General features: G+C 39.3%; 1 protein-coding gene across 36 annotated transcripts in view; it reads right to left on the bottom strand.

Annotated features, from left to right (window-relative positions):
* PTPRD (protein tyrosine phosphatase receptor type D) overlaps positions 1-24,434 on the bottom strand; it is a 1,783,257-nt gene that overhangs the window by 399,029 nt on the left and 1,359,794 nt on the right. The window lies entirely within an intron of this gene.

Genomic DNA, 24,434 nt, shown 5'->3' on the forward strand with positions numbered 1-24,434 from the left:
CTGCTCAGGCCTCAGATTCATCCAAGGAACTGCCAGAATCAGTCCAAGAAAGGAGAAAAGAAGCCAATTACGAATTTCATTACTTTCACAATTATCTTCCAGAGAAACATAAGAACACTGAATTTTAAAAAATATAAAAGAAAATCTCTTCATATCCAACAGATCTTGATCAAACTAAACACTACAGAAGTTCTTCTGAAATTAGATATGATAGGATTTTCAGGAAGTTTTGATACATATTCCAAGGTAAAACAACTTCTTACTACTTTGCTTTTTCTTTGTTTAGTCTGACTCAAGTGTTATTGTAATTACTGGATTAGTGATTCGTTTTAAAAGCAAATTTTTAGACTTGAAATAGCTTTGTGAAACCATCTCAGATTTCAGCACCTGAAGACAAGTGATCTGGTTCTGCCAAGTCACTAGAAGCCTTCTGTGCCTGCATCTTCCCTCCCTTTTCTCTGCCCTTGAAATGGCTTTGAAGTGTTAAAAGAACTTCATCTATTTAGGAAACAGAGAGATTATCCCAAGGCTCTGAACTTGAGTACGAAGAAAAAGTGCTCGCCTCAGGACTAAAGATGTCTGGGCATATGCCAGGCAGGAATGGGTGTCAGGGTCCTTTGATGGAAATCCACAGTCTCAGAAAAGTACCCAAGCAAAGCACAACAAACAATGAAAGCTAATTGCCAGCGTCAGGATTGTCTTCATAATGGATTGCATCTGCACAGTTTAGCGTCCAGTGTTAATTAACCACAGCCAGGTTTCCCTGACGCAGGCCTCCAAAGCAGCAGCCCTATCCACAGGTCAGTGTTTAGTCTTTTGTTGCCACGGTTCCCTCAAGAAGTTCAGGCTTTCTATAGCACAAAACACTGCAAATAAAGAGGTGCAGGAATAACTGAAATGGCAGTTCTTAGGGGATCAAGCAGGAAAGCACTGAGTTTTACTGGTTGTTAGCAAGGGATCAGCTCCAATCAATTAATGATTTAATTACCTAGACTAATTAAGATAATGAACAACAGTAAGCCTACAATCAATTAGCTTTATCCAAACTTTCTGTTTTGCAGAAAAGGCCTTAAAGATTACATTTTTCTCCTAAAGGGTGCAATAGAGTGTGTGAGTATATTACAAAAAAAAAAAAAAAATACAGATATGATCCTACTCTATAGCTCAACCAAAATACACGGTCATTTGAATGTTTCCTCAGTGACAGGACTTTAAAAGATGTTACCTGGATAGGTGGCAGAGCCTTAATATTCCAAAAAATTGCAGATTTTAAACTGAATTATGTCTTTTTAATGCAAGCAATGGACCACAGACAGACATGTGTCCCTCTGGTCACTTGGCTTCTGGGATTTCAGTTACTTCAAAGTAAACATCCAAGAATATGAAACCTCTTTGAAAATACACCAGAAAGTAGCAGTGTGTCATGATCACATTGTTCTTGGAGCAAAACATCTGTGAAATTACTTGGCATAGGGTAGGATATTCAAATTTCATAAGAAAGAAGTTCATACAAGAAGCAAGCGGGAAGGGGAGCAGATGAGAAGCAGACCCTCAGGAGGAGAGCAGTCAAAGTCCTACAGTGTCGCCCCCATCATCTATATCCACTTTGGAATATAAGGTTTCCTGGTTTGGTGTTCTAATTATACTACATGTTCCTCACATTCTTGTGTTAAATTATGATCCCTATTATAGCTAACCTATTATTGCCCCAAATAAATGCATTTTAGTAGCTTTTTCCGCAAGCCAAATACCACGTGACGCATGGTGTTCAAATATGTCATCACACATCCACCACACTCCTCAGTTTACCTGCACGTATATTATATTTTTCTTTCTCAAAACAAAATTAAGGCCGGCGCCGTGACTCAGTAGGTTAATCCTCCGCCTTGTGGCGCCAGCACACCGGATTCTGTCCCGGTTGCCCCTCTTCCAGGCCAGCTCTCTGCTGTGGCCAGGGAGTGCAGTGGAGGATGGCCCAAGTGCTTGGGCCCTGCACCCCATGGGAGACCAGGATAAGTACCTGGCTCCTGCCATTGGATCAGCGCTGTTCGCCGGCCACAGCGCGCCAGCCACGGCAGCCATTGGAGGGTGAACCAATGGCAAAGGAAGACCTTTCTCTCTGTCTCTCTCACTGTCCACTCTGCCTGTCAAAATAAATAAATAAATAAATAAATAAATAAATAAAACAAAATTAAGTCACTGGGCAGTTTTTCAGTGCCACGTTAGCTAGACCGAATTATGCTTACGAGGGAAGTTCCAAGTCAACCATGGATGAAAAGTGCTAAAATTTCATACCTTACAGACTAAGCCAGCTCTACACAAGGCAAAAGAACTGATTCAGTTTCCTAAAGACTTCTGAAACACTTCCAAAATGCAGAGGGGACCTAAATCCAACAAAATGGATGCTACCTATGAAATTCACAACTGTTCTGTAATCAGCTAATCAGTTACTGAGAGCCTACTGTGTGTCAAGCAATGGACAAATAGGCCTGGAACAAAGAAGAAGTCATCTAGTGCACATCACACCATTTGGAGTGACAACTTTCACAACAAGAGTGGTTGGGGTAGGTGCTGACAGGGACCTGGAGAATGGGGAACCCTTCACCCTGCTGATGGGAATGTCAATTAGTAAAGTCACTCTAGAAGACAGTATGGAGGTTCCCCCCCAAAATTAACATGGAAGTACCATGTGATTCAGCACTCTTACTAATGGGTATATAGCCAAAGGAAAGAAAATCAGTATATTGAAGAAATATATACACTCCCATATTTATTGCAGCTCTATTCACAATACCCAAGATATGGACTCTACCAAGTGTCCATGTGTTCATCAATGAATGAATGGGAAAAAAATATGGTATACAAACACAATGGAATACTGTTCAGTCATAAAAATAATGAAAGTCCATCATTTGCAATAATATAGGTGAAGCTGGAGGACAGGCACAAAAAAACAAATACCACAGCTTTTTCTCATAATGTAGAACCTGAAAACCAATCATCTTCTAGAAGCTGAGAGTAGAATGGTGTTATTGAGAGCCAGAATGGTAGCAAAAGGAGAAGTTTAAGGAAACATTTGTCAAAGGACACAAAACTTCAATTGGACAAAGTTCAAGAGATCTATTTAACAGCAAGATTACTGTAGGTAATCATATATTCTGTTCTTGAAAAATGCTGAGTGAACATAGTTTCACCACAAAAATAAACCCCATGTAAGGTAATACATGTTAATTAAACTGAGTCATTTTACAGTGTATATATACTTTACGATATGTTGTAAACGTATCTGATTTTACCAATGAAAGAAATAAAATAATAACAATAAAAAGAGGCCATCTACACCCTAGCAGGAAAGTACATCTCAAAAGAAAGAGGTGGAAATTAGAATGATCAAATAAGTTTAGCACAGGATAGGACACTTTGGAATTCCATAAAATGGGGAAATGATGCTAATAGAATCCACAAGAATTAAGGATGTGATCTCTCTTAAGTCAAACTACATGGTTTATGTTCACAGCTTCATCACTATGTTGAGCAACAGCAAGTAACCACAGACAAGTTACTTAACCCCTCTGAACCACAATTTACCTTATCTTACTTTCTACATAATAAGGGTTTCTAAAACACAAGATTGTTGTTGACTAAGTGAAGTAATCCTTGGTGCATGCTTGTTCTAAGTGTTCAATCAACGTTAATTCTTCCTGTAACTGATACTAGAAACGTTTTTCCTTGCAATATTTGACACTTTGTGTCTCTGAAAATGAGTTACAGCCCCTGTGGAGGAAAGCAAATATCTAGACATGTTGGCTTTTCCAAATTCCTCAGGGCAAATATATAAGAAGCTCATGATCAGTAGCAACTATGAGGTATGAGGTAAATCTAGGTGCTACAAACAATGTCTCTTTTGTCATGGTGAATGTGTTTTTAAATCAGAATTAACTGTTTATGCTGGGCCAGTGCTATGGCTTAACAGGCAAAGCTGCTGCCTGCAGTGTCAGAATCCCATATGGGCACCATGCCCTACTTCTGAACCAGCTCTCTGCTATGACCTGGGAAAGCAGTAGAAGATGGCCCAAGTCCTTGGGCCCCTGCATCCGTGTGGGAGACCAGGAAGAAGCTCCTGGCTCCTGGCTATGGATCCGCACAGCTCTGCATGTTGCGGCCATCTGGGGAGTGAACCAGTGGATGGAAGATTTTTCTCTCTCTCTCTGCCTCTGCCTCTCTGTAACTCTGCCTCTCAAATAAATAAATAAAAACATTAAAAAAAAGAGATTTATTTATTTATTTATTTATTAGAAAGGCAGAGTTACAGACAGTGAGAGGGAGAAACAGAGAGAAAGGCTTTCCATCTGTTGGTTCACTCCCCAATAGCTGCAATGGTGGGAGCTGCGCCCATCCGAAGCCAGGAGCCAGGTGCTTCTTCCTGGTATCCCATGTGGGTGCAGCAGCCCAAGGACTTGGGCCATCTTCTACTGCTTTCCCAGGCCACAGCAGAGAGCTGGACTGGAAGAGGAGCAACCAGGACTAGAACTGGCACCCAAATGGGATGCCAGTGCCACAGGTGGAGGATTAACCTACTGTGCCACAGCGCTGGCCCCAATAAATAAATCTTTAAAAGATATTTATGCAAATATTATCCAGATATTATGGAACAGTCATATTGAAAAAAAACTATTTCTTAGAACTTCAATTATGAAGGACCTTGAGACACTTGGTGATCACAGAATTTTTAGGATCTCCATCAACTGAATAAAACTAGGCTTTGGGTTAAGACGAAAATTTAAAAATTTATCACAGTAAGCATTTTGACCATCAAAGTATATAGCTTCCTACTGACACTTTTACTTGGCTCAGAGAAAATTTTAAAACTCCATATGTTGTTATGTAATTAATGTTTGATGTGAAAATACCCTACTTCATTTTAATGACAAATATTTTAAATGCACAATTCATAATAACATTAATGTTTCACCCTGTAATTCAATGTAATTGATTAAATAATTAAATATCATCCTAAAACACTGTAAGAACCAACTACGAATATATATATAAGATAATAATATTTTTCATCAGCAATATAAAGTAATTGTCTTGGTAATTAAGAAAACTCATTTGGTACTAGTGATAGTTTATTCAAACATATAATTATACTATATAACTAACAAGTGCTCCTTTTAATCAAGTATATAATTATTAAAATATTCTTGAGGAATATAATTGGTGTATTATAAATATATTTCTATCATGACTACTTAAGGCTCAATAAATACACTTTTAAGAGGGCCTCAGTTTAATTAGCATAGAGTTACTCTCTCCTTGAAATGAAATTAAATCCTTAAGGGAAACAAGTAATTTGGAGCATAATCTTACATTACTTAAGTGTAATTACTATACCTTGCCAAGTAAAAAAATAATCCCCAGAGAACCTACTTGCCAAAAATACAAAGATCACCTATCTTCAAGCAATATTTCTCAACTTCCCTGTGTGAGAGGACCACATGAGAAGCTTTTATATAAATCATTAGACCCCCATCTTCAGAGGTTCTGACACAAATTGGTTGGTGGTGGGTCGTGGGTATCAACCATGTCTTCTTCTTCCTTTTTTAAGTTCCAGAACTACTGCAGCAGAGAAAAATAAAATGTATTTTTTCCCAGTCCATAAAAGTCTACTGCAGTTTTATTTGTAATTACCAAATATTTATCATATATTTGATGCAATCATATGCAAGAAACAATCTGACTGATTCATGCAACATGACTGAATCTTAATTATATTTTAAATGAGAGCAAACAACCCCAAAAGGCAACATATTGAGGAAGTATGAGGTATTTCTTAAGGTAAAGGAATTGTTACATGTAATTGTAGTGGTAGGTACATAACTCAGTGCATCTGTCAGAACCCATAGAAGTTCACACCACAAAGAATGGATTTAACTGGATATAATTTTAAAAAAATCAACCAAGAAGTCGGGGAGGGAGGGAGATGGAACGCAGACTGTGACAAATGAATCAGCTGCCTTGCAAGTCTATCACATAACTGCACTGAAGGAGATGGGAGAGGAGCTGTCCTATGTCATTTTGGCTGACAACACTGACCTGGATTCTGTAAGGCTAAAGACAGCCTATAGTAACCCTCTTTCCTTGCTCTAAATTATGTATGTGTATATATACCCACACACATATATACACACACACACATACATATATAATTATAAAAATGATCACTTCATTATTTCTATAATAAATATTTTTTATTATCCACTACGTGACTATAAATGAGTAAAGAATAACATGTTAAAATCTGAAGGGTTTTCACAAACACTTTACCAGTGTGATTTTAACCACTGTTTGCTTTCATTTGCTTGCTTGCCTTTTTTTTTTTTTTTTTTTTTTGAAGAGAAGCTGGACAATAATGAAAGTAGCCAGAAATTGCTTCATGGATCCACAATGGTTATTTACAGGCCAAGGAAAAAGTGAATTGAAAATGCAGTTATTTTACGGGTACTCTCAACAGGAAACAATCAGCTGAAAATCAGCTGATAACCAGCTGATCTTCTAGATACTATGTATCTTATTCTACTGTATTGGGTTTTTTCATGTTAATAAATTTGAATTTTAAGTCTTCAGTATATCAAAAAATCTCAAAATCAATGCATTCTTAAGAACCTAGGTGTTTGTGTGTATATACGTGTGTATACTTTCTAATTTATTTCTAAAACAGAACCTGAGCTGAATAAATAGTAAAGAACTAAGACAAAATTAGGATATGACAACAGAGGGCCCAGCACTGTGGTATAGCGGGTAAAGCCGCTGCTTGCAGTGCCAGCATCCCATATGGGCACCAGTTCAAGTCCTGGATGCTCCATTTCTGATCCAGCTCTCTGCTATGGCCTGGGAAAGTAGCAGAATATGGACCAAGTGCTTGGGCCCCTGCATCTGCGTGGGAGACCTGGAAGAAGCTCCTAGTTCCTTTCTAGTTTCGGATCACCGCAGCTCTAGCTGTTGCAGTCAATTGGGTAGTGAACCAGAGGATGGAAGACCTCTCTCTCCCTCCCTCTGCCTCTCCTTCTCTCTCTGACTTTCAAATAAATAAATATATTAAAAAAATAACAACACCTCCTGCATAACTGATTCTCCAGAGAAAGATTTCCAGGCTCAAACATTTGATTGCATTTTGCTATCCGGTTTCTTCTTGAACTGAGTCCCCATCTTCTCCATCTAAGTCTTTATGCACTGCCACATTCCTTGGAGGACCATGTGTGAATTAATGAGATATAACTGGTACACAGTGACTTAGTTGCCTGCATCAGTTAATCTTATCAGAATGACAGAAGCCAGCAAATCCTAGTGGGAAATTTCCTATGGGTTATAATTATTACCAGTGACTAATGTTGGGCCCTGCATTCACAATATAAGGAAACAGGGGTGTATCAGAGAAGTGGGCCATAATTCACTCTTTTTTTTCTCATTCACTTTGCTTTATTTTCATGAAAAACCATCAACCAGGAGTTTTTCACTGCTATCAAGAGCAACGACAGAATTCCCCATACTGAAACCAGAATAATCGTGCAAAACACAAATATAATCAAAATGTCCACCCTCCCCCCGTGCATCTTACCATTTTCTTTTGCCCAGTGCCCTTATTCAGTCATTTCCAGACACTACTGATCCTCCTTTCACAAGTAGCAGCTGTAATCTTTTGTCTACAGTTCCCTGAATTCCAACATGGTTCTAAACAAAGTATTCCTTAAGCTCTCAACTCACTTTTGCCTCCAAGAAGCCTGACCTCCTAATGAGGTTGATTCCCCCCAACACAGGCTGTCTGTACCCCGTCCCTTTCCTTGTAATACTTAACTTTTGCTCCCTGCTAGGCAGCATCCTGCCCTCGTGTCTTTGAATTAGCTGAAGTACTCCTCTCCTATGGCTAATTTCTCCACCTCTTTTAAATCATAGCCTAAATACTGCCTCCTCAATGATGCCTTCCATGACCTGACTGCCCAAGCTCAAATCACATCTGCATCCCCTCTCACACACATGGTGTTGACTTCCCCTGCTCTGCTCTTCTCCGCACCATCATAACAATTTTCATCTTGGAACACATAATATGCTTTCCTATTGATAAACTGCCTTATTTGTTATACTTATTGTTTAATTTCATAATTTCAAGACCCCTAGAATGTGACCTTCATGGAATAGAAATTGGGAGTGGGGGTTTCTGCCTTGGCCATTGATGTATCCCAAAATCCTGGAATGAGAGAAAATCTCTCGAATTCATGAATTACTTATGGACCAAGTATGTAAAACATTTGAAAAGCACCTGGGAAACAGTTCAGATTTCCCAGACCTGAACAACATCTGTGAGTTAGTATAGAGTGCCAAAAAGGTCTCTGGAAGAAAATATCTGTAGACTCAAGGTAACCTATTACAAGGCATATGCAACTAAACACAGGTGAAGAATTAAATCCTGCAGCTATTTAAGTCCCTAATCATTGCCTGTGATAAAAATCAAATTTTTTGTCATTGTTAAATATTTATTGACTTATTTGAAAGGCAGAGTGACAGAGAAGTGAGACAGAGTGATCATCCATCCACTGGTTCACTCTCCAAATGGATGCAATGGCCAATCCGAGTCAGGATGAAAACAAGAGCCTGGAATTACAGGTCTCTCACATGAGTGTAGGGGTCCAAGGACTTGGACCATCTTCTGCTGCTTTCCCAGGCCACAGCAGAGAAATGGATTGGAAGTGGAGCAGCTGGGACTAGAACTGGCACCCATTTGGGATGCTAGTGTTGTATGCAGCAACTTAAACCACTGCACCACAACACCAGCCCCAAAAGCCAAATTCTGAGATGTCTTAAATTGGGCTAGAAGGTGAAGGGGGGAAGAGACAAGGGAAGTTAATTACTTAACAGCTATAGACTACTAACTCCAAGCAATCAAAAGCAACAACTACCTATACCAAACCTTCCCTGCTTTATTTTATCCACACCTGAAACCTAAGACAATGTAAGTTCAACAACTTATGCTTTCCTTACCAAAGTTCTCATCAAAAAAATGTTCTTTGCATCAATTTCTGGTGGATAACCATTTAGCCTTGCTGTTGATAGAGGCAATACTTCTCCTAGAACCTGGTCCCACTCTGGTCAGCATCTAAAACAGCTCAATAAACTTTTATTTCATAGATCATTGAGTCTCAAGAGTTTTGGGTGAACACCAAGTACCTTCCCACAAATTATCACGGTTAATTCTCATGAAGCAACTGTAGGAAATGGTTCTTGTACCCATTTTACAGACAAGCTTGGAAGTTAGGAGAACACAAACCCTGCCTGTCTCCATCTTATTCACTGTCACATCCCTAGCATTCAGCAACAGGATGGGGAGTAGTTAAGTGGAGAAAAAACATCAGCTGAATTAGAAAAAAACATTTTTGTCAGAGAGCTAAATAGACTTGCCCAAGTCCACTTATCTAGCCAAAGACAGTATCTGAATTCAGATAGTTCTATTTGAAAGTTGGTGCTCTTTCCACTTCCTCATATTTCTTCTGATTAAAATTATAAAAACATTTCTGGACCTACACAAATGCAGCAGTGCAGTCAAGCATATACCCAATGTAATTCCTTAGGTCATCTCAAAATAACAACAGGAAATATAAATCAATATTCCTACTTAGCATCATTCCAATCATCACACAACTATCATGCGTCATTTGCTTTAATATGGAGAATTGCAAGCATCATTCTAGACAGAGTTTCATCAAAACGGACAAAGTTACAGCTCTGGTACCAAATCTTCACTCTTCAGTTAACTAGAACATCAGGTTCACAGGTAAATCTTATTACTGCCCAGACAGTACTACAGGATTGGATGAATTTCTCTGTTTCCACCCAGGTGCTCACTGGGGCAGTGCCCCTCTGAGCACTGGCCTTTGAAATGCTAATTCGCTGGCAGAACAACTGTTCTTTAGGTGGAAACATTCTGAGGCTTCACTTCAGGTAGCCAGAGCATTCCCTGACAGAAAAAGGAGCTCCAGCAACCAATGACATGAAGCCTGGAAAGGGATCAAACCAGGACGAGGGAGAGGGAGCCTCTCTCCCAGCTAGGGCTATCAGGGGCCACCTGAGGTCTTTAAACCTGGCATTGTTAGAACCTACAAGGGGAATGAAAGGATTTAAATGAATAATTCATCACCCCAAATTCACATTCACCACAGTATCTATATAATTGCAGTTAAAGTGCTTTAAATTTGTCCTTCTGCTTTAAGTGTGAGATACCAGGTAATGGAATCCATTCTCTAATTCACTTTCCACAAACAGAATCAGTCCAAATGTTTGCTGCTGGCACACTGTTAAATTTTCTGCTATTGTTAACCACAGAAAGGTCTGGAAACTGCTGGAATTGGGAAATTTTATTCATTTAAATTTCAAAAATTTCTAAAGAGGCCTTGCAGAGAGACTGAAAATCCATGGTGTCAGATGAGATTCATCACACAGACACACTTCTGTTGACCTCAATTTTTAAGTTTGACTTCATGATTTTTAATTCAAGCCAATTTGTAAAAATTAGGGATGGTTCACATATAAATCCGAATTTCCACTTTTTCCAGGAAAATAGGATGCTGAGTTTGCACTCCCAAATAGGAAGAACAAACTAGGTGGTTTTTGGCTCATGAGATCCCATACAAACTTTCAAAAAGTTGAACCAGCCTGTTCCAATAATGCTTTTTATTTGTCTGGTCACTGTGGACAAATGAATTTACTATCCCTAGCTATATGCAAGGTCTAGTACTGGGGCAGAATCTGAGATGAGTAAATATAGTTGCCCCAAACATGGGAAATGAGAATTTATAGACAACTATATCTAAAAGTAACAGGACAACATGAAAATCATGATAATAAATGTGTTGGGGAAGGTCCAATTTAGAAGAAAAAGACACACAAAAGTGTCTCCTCCTATAGCTACTTCTCATCCTCTGGCCATCCCATCCATGACTCCCTGAACACCTGTCCAGTTCAACACATCCTACAACCCTGTAGACTCCACCTTCTGATTGGTTCTGCAGGTGGCGTTCTTTACACCATAACCGCATAGTCCACACACTCCTGACTCTCATCTATCAGGTTTTACAGCAGCCTTCTAACTGGTCTCCCTCCTTCAAATGCAGCCCCCTCAACACTGTCAGCGACCCACTAGAAATACATGTTGGGTCTCTTCACTTAAACGTTCTCGTTGACTTTCCCTGATGGTTAATAATGCTGGGCTTGAGAATGTAATGCACTTAAGAATGAACTGAGGTGTGTTTTTTAAAAATTACATATGCTTGGTCCTCATCTTCACACACTTTAATTTTATCCCCAGTAATAGCAATGTGTCATCAAGTTGAAGAGTCATTGATCCATCTACCAGGCAAGTTCCAAGCTCCCTAGCTTTGCCCAATCCCCTCCACTATTCCTCTGTCTCTATCACACCTACTAACATCACAATCAGTAAGTGCCTGCTCTTGGCCATACCCTGTGCATTTGTCTACTACTGAACTTAATCCACTCTATGTCAATTATCTCTCTTACGGTGATCTGGGAGCAATGACTTAACTCCATGTTGCTTATATCCCAAATGCTTAGGACATAGTAAATACTAAGAATGAATGGAGACTGCAGAAAAAGATGATGTGGAAAGGAAACACTGTGAAATGAGAAGGAGAAAGTGAGAGGAAACTCGCAAAGCTGGACAACCAGAAAGCACCTTTTCAGCGAAAAAATAATGTTGGTGATCAGGAGTCATTTGTGAAAGTTGCTTTCAGGCCCAAAGAAGCAGCCAGGGTCCTGAGTAAATACAACGAAGGGAATAGAGCCAATTTATTCCCTGCCGAATTGTGGTGTCAGATTCATTTGTTCAACTGCAAACTCTCCAGAGAAAATAGGAGCCAGAATACAGTAACTGTTTTATTATAATTATCACAATACCCCTCCTGTTTCCATCTCTCACTCCAAATCAGAACAATTAAAATGGAAAAAGAATTATGTGTTTTACAATGGCTAAATGATCATCTGATATCCCTTTGCTGATGTAGGTTTGATTACTTCAGAAACAGTAGTTCTCCACAACGATTTCTGCTGCTTGCTTCAAATGATTCATGCTGCGGGGCCCTCCCTCTTCCCTTGAGATTTTACTCCACAGCTGAATAGACTTAACCATTAGTCATTTTCCTTCCTATGAAGCCAAGGTTTTTGTTTAATCTAATTAGTCTTTCTCCTTCATACAATTCTAAACAATCTCAGTCCTAATGAGAATATAGCTATGCCCTTCATACACTTGCACAAACGTGTGCCTTCTACTAGCTGCCAGCACAGACTGACAAGGGTCGCCTCTTCAAATTTTCCCATCTGAGTCAGGGATTCCAACTACAAAACATAGCATGTTACTCTGCTGCCCATCCTGCACAAAAATGCTTTTCAATTTGCTGACATGATGGAGCCTAAGTGGCATTTCTGAGCACTTGCTGCTGGATCAATGGCGCTTTCTTGTTAGTTTTAGTTTGTTTTGATTTATAAGCACTGAAATGGTACAGAGTATATCTAGACCAGAAGTACCCATAATATGATCAAATTCACCATGACGTGTCTGCTTTTGCTTTCCTTTATGGAACCAATATCAGGCTTCGATACCCATGATTACAAACTACTTCTTTATAGGCCCTTTACAACACTCCCAGCAAAATGTAACACTTTCTAGCACTCCTTTTTTCTCTGTATTTAAGATGCTCATAGCTCCAAATGTCAGGTGCATGGTGCAACCACAACCATCCCACAGCTGATAAATTATTCATGTTTCTAGAGTTCTCAATGTGAAATGGCACTAACAGCTGACTACCTGAAACACCTCCCAAAGACACAAAGCACAGTAACATGCAAAGCTTCTTCTGCATAAATTCTAAAGGTTAAGCACCATTAAACATCTTTGTTTATCAAGAGATGTGCTCCTTGAACTTAGTTCTTCTAATTAATCCGCTCCCAATAAACATTACTAACAAAGCAAAGTACTGAGAGAGGCTAATCAAACGCATCTCTTTCCCTTGATGATCTCACCAGGTTAAACAAGGCCCTGTGCTGATACTCTGCACCACTCTTATGTGGCGAGAACATGCAGGTGAGTCAGGTCACAAGCCACATTCATCAAATGATGGCCCTCAGACAAACCTTTCTCACTGTACATAGTTTTTAAACAGGCTTCACTGGGGGAGCCGGTGTTGTGGTATAGCGGGCAAAGCATCCCATCCGGTTACCAGTTCAAGTCCCAGCTGCTCCACTTCGATCCAGCTCCCTGCTAGTTTCCTGAAAAAGCATAAGATGCCTAAGGTTTCCCTGCCACCCACATGGGAGACTTGGATGAAGCTCCTGGCTCCTGGCTCCTGGCTCCTGGCTTCAGCATCACCCAAGCCTGGCTCTTGTGGCCTCCTGGGGAATGAACCAGAAGATGGTAGATAGATAGATCAATCGATCGATCAATCTCTCTCTCTCTCTCTCTCTCTCCCTCTGTTAACCCTACCTTTCAAACACATAAATCTTTTTTTTTTTTTTAATAATAAAAGGCTTTACTAGAACACAGCCACAGCTATTTATGTGTTGTGTACTTGACTTCTGGCTACAACAGCAAAGTGGACCAGTTGTTACATACACCATATGACCTGCAACACCAAAAGTATTTACCATAATAGCCCTTTCAGAAAATATTGGTCAACTCTGGATAAAAGGTACGTAAAATGTATAAAACTTTCAGAAGGCTAGCACTAAGTAGGATTTTAACTGGTAAATATCATTAACATGTTCATTTATTCAACTGCATTTAAATGCTTGTTAAGGACTTCTTTTATGTTGCTGTTTCAGAGGGGATATTAAGTTAAAACCACCACAGGTCTAAGATTGCTCTTTGGGGCCGGCACTGTGGTGCAGCGGGTTAAAGCCCTGGCCTGAAGCCCTGGCATCCCATATGGGCACCTGTGTGAGTCCCGGCCGCTCCACTTCTGATCCAGTTCTCTGCTATGGTCTGGGATAGCAGTGAAAGATTGCCCAAGTGCTTGGGCCCCTGTACCCACGTGGGAGATGCTGAAGAAACTCCTGGCTCCTGGCTTTGGATCAGCACAGCTCCGGCCATTGTGGCCATCTGGGGAATGAACCAGCAGATGGCCAATCTCTCTGTAACTGTCTTTCAAATAAATAAAAAAAAAATCTTTTTTAAAAAAAGATTGCTCTTCAATATGGTAGGTGCTTCATTTTGAGTACAGTAATTGTCCTGTGTTTCGATTATTTACTGTTGTGTTTCAAAACACCTCAAAAGTTGCTAAAGGCAAAGATTTCTTTGCACATGACTCTGCCATACAGGCTTTGTTACGAAATTCCAATCTTCATCTCACCTGAGGTCACTCACATGGCTACAGTCATTTCAGAAAAGACTGGAGCTGGCTGGAAAACCAAGACAGCTTCACTCATATACCAAGCTCTTCACCAGGGACAGCTGAAACAGATATGGGCTGTTGGCTGAGCATTTTTCTCTTTCCATGGGGATGCTTCTGCAGAGGAGCTGAGCATCTTGGAAAGATAACTCAAGATGCCAGAGAGCGAAAGTGGAAGCTCCCAAATCTCTTGAGGGCTAGCCCCAGAGCTGGTATAGTGCCATTTAACTCAGCATCATTCTATTATTAATGAAAGCAAGTATAGATACTAACACATATTCAAGGTTGGGAAAACTGAATCCACCTTAATCTGAGTAACTGTAAAATATTTTGGTCATGATTTCCAGCTTCCTGATTGTGAGGATGGTAACAACATGGTTTGATTATAAAATCACGGAAGCAAACATTTTTGCTGACAATTTAGTATCAAATTGACAGACAAGGGTGACAAGACAGCCTACTGAATAATGAACTCCATTTTATAATAAAATACTAGTTGCTCAGAATTTAAAAGATTCTGATTTTTTTTTTAATTTGAAATTGGACAGAAGTCATTCTGAAAGTCACTCAACTGTCTCTAATGCATACAGGGTGCATAAATTGTGCCTGTGGAATAATCTTTCTTCCATGAGTCTGGATCCTTACTGTGCCTATCAGTGAGAGTCCTGAAGGACTCTGGACCTGACACCAGGCCAGCATCACTTGGTCACTTTGTAAATAGTTCTGACAGCTGTGAATTTTGGACCTTTGTGCCTGTGCTTTTCAAATGTTTTGCTTCGGGGCCAGTGTTGTTAACGCAGTGTGTTCTACCTTGCAAAGCTGGAATCCCATATGAGCGCTGTTGTGAGTCCTAGCTACTCCATTTCAGATCCAGCTCCCTATAAATGTCCTGGGAAAGTAGCGGATGGTGGCCCAAGGGCTTGGACACCTGTCACCCACGTAAGAGATACAGACAGAGTTCCAGGCTCCTGGCTTCAGCTTGGCCTAGCTCCAACCATTGTGGCCATTTGTGGAGTAAGCAGCAGATGGAAGATGAGTTTCTCTCCCTCTCCCCATCCACGAGGTCCTTTCAGGTAAATAAAAAATCTTTGAAAAAAGTTTCGTTTTGCATCTTCCCTAGAATTCAAGAAAACTTGAATTCTACTTTCCTCCTAACCATCTACTCACCTTTTTGCTCTAAGCAGGCATCCCTTCCGACACTTGGTTTTTATTATTTGAGAACTGGGGATTGTAAAAGATACACTGTCTACTCGAGAAGAAATAAGAATCAGCTATAAAGAGTCTAATTATTCAAGGGGATGGTATTACCATGATGATTCCTATGGGATAATATTTACTGCTAAAATATTAAAAATTAATATATTGTAAAATACATAGTTAATATAATAACAATGGCTAATACATGTCTACTTACCATGAGAGAAAGCAGTCTTAAGAATTTTACACTGGTTAACTTATTTAATCTTTACAGCAACTATAATTACTATCAAGACAACAAAACTGAAACATGAAGAGGTAAGTCCTTCTATGCCTCTGGTTCCAAAGATATTAAAAATAACTATGATTTATCTTTCCATTTTGCACATTTTCAAAAACTAATGAGAAGGTCTATCATATTTCTGAAATAAAATTTTCCCATCCAACCCCTATGGAAGTAAGAAACGCAGTACTGTATCTCCCTTCCTAACCTCTGCACCAACACTGAGCACCAGTGGTAAGTCTGCCCACCAGAGGACATTAAACAGGGTGTGGAGATATTCTGATTGCCACAACTGGGAGATAGTGTGTTAGCATATCTTACAGAATTACAGAAAGTCCCATAAAACAAAAATTTCCCAACACAAAATGTCAATAGCAAGTTTGAGAAACCCTAGTTATCCTGATGACCTAAACATAGCATGGAAAATATTTCAACAGTTCAACATCTAAGTTATAACACAAATCTATAGTGAGATTTCTTTTTCTTTGTTACCGCTTTAAGAAATATTGCTTAATTACTTGAAAATTATCTCAGTAGGTGAAAATGTTAGACACCAGATTTATACATATGCCAGGCATTACTGTATGTATACAGAATTTGATGGAAACAGACTTTCACTGAACACCTGTGTACCTCTCACAGCAGTCCACATTCAGGAGCACATCTAAATGTCACAGGCACTGGTGGAATCGATGTGTATCCCCAAAAGTCAGAAAATTTAAGAAAATTGCCCCAGGTGGGTAGAGGATTCAGAATTTAAGCTAAATCTGGCTGTTAATACCAAGGACAGTTTTACAGAAAACACTTAAGTTATGGCTTAATAATCATTTTGTGGATTATTTTACATTCCCATTGGAATTAAAACTCAATCCAAATATGTTAAATCACAAAAGCAAAAAAGGTTGTTTTTTTTCCTTCTCCCAAATGGAAGAGGTTACTAGGAAAAATTTTATTAAAAGGCTTTCATCTATTTAGAGAAGACAACCTAGGAATCACTTAGGAATCCTACTGCTATAATTTTGACTAAATGGAAACATAAGACAAAGGATTAAAGTTCCTTTCTTCCCAGAAATTCTATGTTGGCCATTGCCCTCCAATTACAGCTCTGCTTTACAAATGTACTCTCTTTAGACCTCTCCCGCTATGGATATTGATGAAGGGAAGTATAGACTTAATTACATGTTTCCAGGGTAGAACTATCATCAGCTTTGAAAGAAAAACAAAACTGGCCAGAGATAAAGAGCTAAAAGCAGACATGTGTGCTTTTGTTAACCAAAGGCTTTAGTATTCCAAGTCTACATTGTCCACATTGTCTGATTCAAAAGAAATTTCAGGTAAGCTGTTCCGACAAGGAGTTTATAACTTCATCACTAGGTTGTACCAACATTCAATTACTATTAGCAGGGCAGGGGAAGGGGGTGGTTTTCTCTAGTGGGGATGGCAGTTACTAATTCCATCTTCACAAATGGATATTCGAAGAAAACATCTTTTTCCTTACATACTTGCATACATCTGATTGCTCCAGGGCTATGTGACTTAGCCCCACCCCTGTGTGTCTACACCTTCTTTGCTTTACAGACCTTATTTTACCCTTTGAACACAAGGCTCTTTATGGACTGAGATCCTCTGCAACCACTTTTCATCGGCCTGGATACTCTGAATTCCACTTCTTCATGACTCACCCTTCCCCATCGTTCATCTTAAGTTTTATGTAGGCTGAGCATCTCTAATTTGAAAATGTTAAATACCGCAAATCCACATTTTTGTTTAGTTTCAACATGACCCCTCAAGCGGAAAATTCCACACCTGAACTCATGTGACTGGTCACAGTTAAAACACAGGCACACTAAAAATGTTACATGAAATTACCTTTAGTAAATGTATAAGATATACATGAATGTATAAGATATGCATGAATGTATATGTATAAGATAAATGTAAATGTATAAGATATACAAGAAACATAATGAATTTTATGTTTAGATGTGGGTCCCATCCCCAAGATATCTCACTGTATATATGCAAATATTCCAAAATCTGGAAAGAAAAATCTGAAACACCTCCTTGACATAAAATGGGGTGCCCTATCCCTTCCCCTAATCTTCTCATGCTCTCATACCACATCAAAGCACATGCCCTATTTTAGGATCTTTGTAGAACTTATCACTCTCTATGTCACACTGTTCTGAGGCCGGCTCTGTGCTGCAACAGGTTATGGCCAAAGCCTGCAGTGCCAGTTTGAGTGTCAGCTATTCCACTTCCAATCCAGCTCCCTGCTAATGCACCTGGGAAAGCAGCAGAAGATGGCCCAAGTCCTTGGACTGCTGCACCCATATAGGAGAGCTGGAAGAAGCTCCTGCTTCTGGCCTGGCTCAGCTCTGGTCTTTGCGGCCATTTGGGAAGTGAACCAGCAGATAGAAGATTTCTCTGTGTCTCTTTTTCTCTCTTTGTAACTCAGTCTTTCAAATAATTAAAGAAACCTTTAAATCACAGTGTTCACTTACTTTTTTTCCATAACCATGTCTTATTGTGCCTCTCTTACCTCTACCACACTCCAACAAAAAAATTCTATGATAATGGGAACTTGGATCGGATTTGTTAGCTACATTTCGTAGGCATGTTTTACATAAAATATTATCACTTTTAAATGTTGTGGCTTACAATTACTTTTTATTTATTTGACAGAGTTATAGACAATAAGAGAGAGAGACAGAGAGAAAGGTCTTCCTTCTCTTGGTTCACTCCCCAAATGGCCTCTACGGCCGGCGCTGCGCCGATCCGAAGCCAGGACCCAGGAGCTTCTTTCTGGTCTCCCATGAGGGTACAGGGGCCCAAGAACTTGGGCCACAGCAGAGAGCTGGACTGGAAGAGGAGCAACCGGGACTAGAACCTGGCGCCCATTTGGGATGCCAGCGCCACAAGGGGGAGGATTAACCAAGTGAGCCATGGCGCTGGCCCCTTTGCAATTACTTTTTAAAATTATATATATTTATGGGTTTCCATTCAATGTACTTGAAATTACTGTAGTTCAAAGGTTTAAATGACCAATGTTAGGGATAAACAATAGCATTTTTTCTCACTCTTTTATAGGCATCTTAAAAGATAAAGAAAAGAAAACCTACTGGATTGTATTTAACTTAATATATTTGTTGTACTTTTCTATACTTTTAGTTCAAAAGCAATGTATTCTGTACTGTTTTCTAAATTGAAGATATAAGTACTTGGCATTTTTAAATGTCAGATTTAATAACTAGTGTTACTGCAAATGACTGTCACTCTACCATGTTTTGGGTTTTGCAAAACCCTGTGCAAATTATAGAGTGAATTTAAAATTTTTCTCAGAGAACACAACTAAATTGAAGTATCTTTTCTGGTAAGGTACTAAACTTCATTCACAATTCTGATTCTGATTTCCACATTTCTAACAGGTATTAACACAGTGATAAGTATGAATAAAATTATATGAACTTGATGATCAAAACAAAATTATAAGAATTCATTGATATTTGGGGAGAAAAATAACATGTTCAAAAGAAAAGGTTATTTGTAAGATACCAAAAACAGGTTGGGTTCCTTATCTTGGTTTGCATTTTCATTCCAAGTTACAACAATCTGTTTGGTGGTTCAAGTTTTAGGAGATTGCATCTTCACAAAAGTCAATTAAAATGTTGTGTGTGTGTGTCAAGGCAGTTTCCCTAATGCTGTCCCTGCAAAGCACCTCGAATTCAGATGCTGGTTACCACCAGGTCACGGCCTCTAGACTCCCTTCTATAGCTTAGGGTGTTCTTGCCCTGTTTTTTGATGGCCAATCAACTTCTTACTAGAATTAACTTTGAATTGATGGGCTGGTGCAGCCACCACCAGAGTGCTGAGGTCAATTTTTTCTCCAATAGGTAAGTTTTGGATGGTCATTACTGACTCAAGATATATCCTTCTGGGAGAATCCCAGGCCCAGGGCAGGAAGTTAACTACCACCTGCAGGCAGCCCCAGCTATCACTGACCAATCAAGCATGGTCACAAGCACAGCAAGAACAACCGGGCACTTGGACATGACCTGAACAGGCTCCTCTTAACCCCAACTTCAATCTCTAAGACCCTTAATCCCTAAGCCCTTGGGGAGTGCAAGTCTTAAGCACTAGATGCCTGGCTCCTTGCTCTTCACTCTGCAAGAAATACCTCCTTTCTTCCCTTACCTCAATGGGGGAACCCTTCTGGTCCACTGCTGTCTATTAATATATTTGCCTACAACAAATATCTCTAGTTCCTTCCTCTGAGTAGCTCAAGAAAATGCATAAGAAGCAACACCAGCAGGCATTTTTTCTACTGGTTAAGACACTGCTTAGGACACTTGTGTCTTGCATATCACAGTGCCTGGGTTTGACAAATGGGTTGGATACTTGGCTCTGCTACTGACTCCAGCTTCCTGCTAATGCATATCCTCCCACTCGACATCAGCAGTGACTGGCTTCCTGTGCAGCAGGCAAGCAGACCCAGTTTTGAGTTTTGATAGCAACCCTTCCAACCAGGTTTATGGGTGGTTCTATATCATAATCTGCACCATCCTGGTCCCTTGAACCTCATCTTCACCATCACTTCCAAATTCCTTCTTGGATCTCAAGGCCATCCTGACTGGCCTCCCTCCAGAGCATTTTTTCTCCCTTCAGCCTCACTGGGGCTTTTAAAATGTAAATCAATGATCCACATCATTCATAGGATAAAAACCAAGATCTTGAACAAGGTCCAGGAAGTCTTGCATTAGCTAATCTATACCCACCTCTCTCCTATTTGGAATCCAGTCAAAACCATTTTTCCAATCTCCCAGAATACAACATATTTCTTGTTTTAGGGTGCAGGAACATGTTCTTCCTTGGACTTTAACAGTTCTTCTCAGTAATGCATCATTTAGCTAACTTCTATTCATCCATCAGATAACAGTTCAAAAACTCCTCTCTCAGATCTTACATGTGATCAAATATATTAAGTACATATCTTAAAACAAAATCAGTGCATGTAAATACTGGTGAAACCCAAACAGGGGCTTCTTGGTTCTGGAAATGTACTGTGATTATATATTATTATTGGGGAAAACTGGTTGAAGGGTACATGGGAATTGCTGTACATTTTTGTTAACTTCAAAAGTATTTCAAAATTAAGAAAAAAAGTCCCTCAGGAAAGTATTTTTTTATTACTCAAAATAGATAAGGCATTCAGCTACCTATTTTCTTTCCTTATAACACTTGTCACAGTTACAAAATCCAAAAGTTTAAGATTAATGTTAAATATTTACCTATTCTAGTAGAGTTTAGGCTTTTTAGGGCTAGGGAGCAGATTCCTTTTTTCCTCACCATTGTATCCCTGGCAGCTGACTCAATGCTTGGCACAGGAAATGTATCCAATAAACACTGATTAAAGGAGTAATGAAATACATGAATGAGCTCATCACTCAATGTCCTTTGGAACCATAAATGTATGTAAAGATACATATTTACATTTGTAAAAGATTCTGCTCCAATTATGAAGTTAATGGGATAATAAATGCTAATAGAGATCCAACCATAGATGCTTCAAATTTGAAATGATGCAAGCTAATGAGGAAAAAAAATATAGCAGTAACTAACATTTAGTGAATATTTATCCTTATTATACAAAATACTTTACAAGCAGTTCCCCATTTAATCATTATGATCAGGACATCAAGTGTTTAATAATTTTAATCTCATTTTACAGGTGAGGGGCCCATGGCAATGTGTAACTGGCCCACATTCAGAGTCACTTACAGCAAAGGGAGGATCTGAACATAATGACTCTGGCTACAGAGTCCATATTCTTCTTACACAGTTTCCTTCCTAGAAACAAAGTCTGAGGATATTGCCTGAGAGCATCCTAGAGATGAGCTATGAATTTTGAAGATGTATTGCAAGCTGATGTGGGCCTACACCTCAAAATGTTTACATCCCAGCTACACTGCACAGAGCTTTGCACATAGCTGGCACACATGCGTGCACAGACACAGCAATCTGGTGAAAGGATAAACAAAGCCGACACAAACAGGGGCAAAGAGAAAAATAAAATTATAGGTCAGAGAATTGGTTCTAAAAGTGACTTTTCAACTCAGTCATCACTAGGCCTTTTCTCTGATTCTTCATTCCACTATGGCTGTTGACTTGGAGTTTCCAAACTAACTGAAATAAATGGACAGAGGCAGGAAGAGAGGGGACTCCCATTCAATCAGATGGTTTAAATGAGGCAGGTAAACAGCAGCTGAGTGAGGAAAATTAAAGAATCTAAAAATGTGTAGAGACAGAGATGAGGAAATCATAGAATAGGAAGATCAAACACCACCAGGCTATTATAAATAATAACTAACTCCCACTGTTTCAAATGTCATTCCATACTTCAAGCTTAGGGCCTCATCACAAACAGAGATCAGAGATAACAAATATGTCCTATTTTGAATTTTAAAAAAAGGAAAAGTCCCATTACACTCAATAAAACGCTTTGAAGTGTACACATGGGTTGATTGTATGACATATTCTTAACCTTACGAGGTAGCTGCAGCTCCACTGGGAGCAATTAATTCAGAAAGCTACAGAAACCCAGCAATGGGGCAAAAAGGATCAGTAAAACAGCTGAAATTTTTTTCCTGGCTGCAGACAGCTGGATTTTGCTAATTTAGCTGCTTTAGAGTGAAAGGAGTAGGGAGAAGAGAGAAGTAATGTTTTCTTTTGCCACACCTCTGTCAATTCAGAGAATAGGAAAACATAGACGGTGTTTGATAAACATGGTAAACGCAGTGGCTTTTCCCCTGCTCTCCCTAATGAGCACATCCTATTTTAAGGGACCTGAAGAAACCAAGGCACTTACTTTCAAGTTGCAGACACTGAAAGGACTCTAACCGAAGAACTACAGTAAACAGCAAGTTACCCTTTTAAAAATAATAAAAAGAATAGCTTTATTGATATATAATTTACAAGCCTTAGAGTTCACCTATTTAAAGTGTACAATCCAGGGGCTGGCCAGGGCCCGGCACTGTGGCATAGTGGGCTAAGCCTCCGGCTGCAGCACCAGAATTCCATATAGGCACTGGTTCAAGTCCTAGCTGCTCCTCTTCCAATCCAGCTCTCTGCTTTGACCTGATAAAGCAGTGGATGAAAGATGGCACAAGTGTTTGAGCCCCTGCACCCGCGTGGGAGACCAGGCGGAGACTCCTGGCTCCTGCCTTCGAATCTGCTCAGCACCAGCCGTTGTGGCCATCTGGGAACTGAACCAGTGGATGGAAGACCTTTCTCTCTGTCTCTCCCTCTCTCTGTGACTGTATCTCTCAAATAAATAAATAAATAAATAAATAAAATCTTTTAAAAATAATTTAAAAATTTTTTTAAAATAAAAAGTGTACAATCCAGTGGTATTTAGTATGTTTACATTCAAGTAGTAATATCACCCCAATCTAACTTTAGAATATTTTCATTATCCCAAGCCATTTACCTTGTAGAGGTTAACTAAATTATTTGAAAAACAAGAAGATGGGGAGCACACTCATAGTCTAAAACAAAAACAAAATCATTTTTAATGTAACACGTTCCTGGTGTATAGTGAGCCTGTGGGAAGGTATGTTTTTAAACCAATAAAAAAGACATCATTTTTTCCTGAATTTATTTTGGAAGCTGTCACACCCATTTCTGTAAAGCAAAAGGAACCATGTGCCTGCCTTTCAACTGCATCCTTTTATTTTTCTTTTTTAAAGAGTTTTTGGATGGAAGTTCTCTCTCTCTGCCTCTGCTGTAACTCTGCCTTTCAAATAAACAAATAAATAAATCTTTAGAAAAATGTTCTGTTATGCTTTGTTCTTTTCCTTTTTGCAAAAACACTCATGGCATATCAATGGCCACCCTTCCTTGCTGTGTTCACCTCCATCTTCACCTTTCTGGTCCACTGCTGTGTATTAATGTATTTGCCTACAACAAGCATCTCTAGCTCCTTCCTCTGAGTAACTCAAGAAAATGATTAAGAAGCAACACCAGCAGGCATCTGATCTACTGGTTAAGACACTGCTTTGAACACTTGTGTCTCACTTATCACAGTGCCTGGATTCAACACATGGGTTGGATACTTGGCTCTGTTACTGACTCCAGCTTCCTGCTAACGCATATCCTCACTGCCGATGCAGCAGTAATTACTCAAGTAATTGGATTCTTGGTACCTACATAGGAGACTTGGATTGAGTACCAGCTCCTTGCTTCTGCTTCTACCCAGCAATGGCTGTCCCAGGCATTTGAGAAGTTAACCAGAAAATAGGAGCTATCTCTCTCTCTCTCTCTGTATCTCTCTCTCTCTAATAAATTTTTAAAGTTAAAATATATAATATTTTTTTAAAAATCAACTGAAAAGATAGATGAAACACCTTCCATTATTCATTCTATCCAAATCAAATTAATATTAAATCAATAATTATAGAAGAAGAGCTTTCCACTCTGCTATGGCCTGGGAAAGCAGTAGAAGATGGCCC

This window comes from Oryctolagus cuniculus, chromosome 1 (genome assembly GCF_051225735.1).
Source record: "Oryctolagus cuniculus isolate XC-2025 breed Fujian yellow rabbit chromosome 1, ASM5122573v1, whole genome shotgun sequence".
Taxonomy (NCBI): Eukaryota; Metazoa; Chordata; class Mammalia; order Lagomorpha; family Leporidae; genus Oryctolagus; species Oryctolagus cuniculus.